This window comes from Pagrus major, chromosome 6, assembly GCF_040436345.1.
Source record: "Pagrus major chromosome 6, Pma_NU_1.0".
NCBI lineage: Eukaryota > Metazoa > Chordata > Actinopteri > Spariformes > Sparidae > Pagrus > Pagrus major.
This window is the reverse complement of record NC_133220.1, coordinates 11726364-11728221: the sequence shown is the minus strand read 5'-3', so window position 1 is coordinate 11728221 and position 1858 is coordinate 11726364. Positions and strand designations below refer to the sequence as shown.

Below are 1858 nucleotides of genomic sequence, written 5' to 3'. Positions count from 1 at the left end.
TGCACAAAATGCAAAACTAAGCTCTACAGAAATTTATACCAAAGCTGACAACAAACCTATTTAAAACAATGTGTATCTGATAACATAACTGATAAACTTTATCTGAATTTCAAAAATAAAAACCGTAGACAACGAAATAAACTGCATACTGAAAACATAAAGAAAATCAATCTTTGTATTAAACTATGTGCTTGTAAAGTCATATAGTGATTAAGAACAAACACACGAACAAGGAAATATTCCTTCACTCTTTTTTGGCCAGACTTGTCATGTTACTGAGTTTGTTGTCCGACGAATGGCTCGTCTGTGATCCTTGATTTTCTTCTCCACATGCGATACACCGTCTCCAGATCTTCAGATATGCTGTCTTGATCTTTCTTATTTTGAACGCGTAGACGACTGGGTTTACGGCTGAGTTAGCGTGAGAAAGCAGGATGCCAACATAGAAAGCTAATTCTGGTACATCACCGATCTGACCAAAGTAAGTGATGCAGTTCATTGTGTGTATAGGGAGCCAGGACAGGGCAAACAGAGCCAAGACCAGAGACAGAGATCCTGCCAGCTGTTTCTCTTTCCTAAGGTAGTTCTGACACTGGTTCTGGACTCCATTGCCTGGTTTCTCTCGGAGGTTTCTTAGAATTGTGCAGAAAATGTAGATGTACAAAACAGTCATCACCAACAGAGGGATGAAGTTGCAGAGCAGAAAACTGAAGTAAACCAGGTATGACATGGGGATCACTGCTATAAACTGGCAGATAATAGTAGAGTTGACTGACTTAGACAAGGTTTCACGGTTGTACCATCCAAGCATGGGAGCAAAACTCAGTGGTATTGCAACAAGCCAACATGCTGCTACCACAAGCCAAGAGTGTCTCTGTGTTACAGTCCTTTTGTACCTAAAAAAAAAAAAACGTATCATCAATTATTGATGTATTTTTGGAAATGGAAATCTTACAATTATGCATGTAATTTTAGCAGAAGATAATACTGCACACTGAGACAATCAGGAAGCATCAGTATATCTGAGTAGTCTTACCTGAGAGGGATATACACCCGGAGGAATCGGTCCACTGCAATGGCCATGAGAGACAAAACTGAGACTAGGGTCAACAGGATGACCACACAGCTGATGAAGAGACAGCCGTGGAACGAAGTCTCCACTCGTCCGTCCACAACCACAGCCAACGGGATGGCCAAGCAGCCAACCATGAAGTCAGCCACAGCCAGAGAGACGATGAGGCAGAAAGTAGGCTGCTGAATGATTTTACTGCTCCACAGTGCCACAATAACTAACAAGTTACCAAGGCAGCAGCTAACAGCGATGAGCACCTCCAACATTGTGTAGATCACCTCTCCCACAGCCATTTTGCTTCTTCTCCAGTTTCTCCTGTTTGATGGTTAATGGTGTGATGAGAGCCTGAGCCTGAATTTTGCTGTGCTCTTGTGACACCTTTGAGGAAGTCTTCAGGCTTTTTGCAGTTTTTTTCCTTTAATAACACGTATGCGTATATAACTATGGGTTGGTAAAAAATGGAGCAAAAGGTACTCTCAGTGGTTTATTTTGTCGCTAAAAAAGCGAGCTATGTGGCCGATACAAAGGAAGCCACTTAGCCACATCCTTAGTTCGCTATTCCTCCAAACAGAAACACTTAGATTAGTGCAGCTGATGTTGTGTTTATGCAGACGAGGTGGCGCACAGCAAATTCCTGTATACATTTTGACATGAAACTGAATTTCCGTTTAGATACTCTAGACTTCCTCTTACTTTCACTGCTGTTAATGTGCCCAAACAGAGTAAAATAGAAAGACGATGTATGATAAATTGGCACTTACTTTTTTAAGGGCTTTATAATAATGA

The 1858-nt window shown here is 41.3% G+C and overlaps 1 pseudogene; it reads right to left on the bottom strand.

Moving 5' to 3' along the window:
• Positions 1-263: 263 nt before the first annotated feature.
• On the bottom strand, positions 264-1365 carry LOC140998788 (adenosine receptor A1-like; annotated as a pseudogene).
• Positions 1366-1858: the final 493 nt, after the last annotated feature.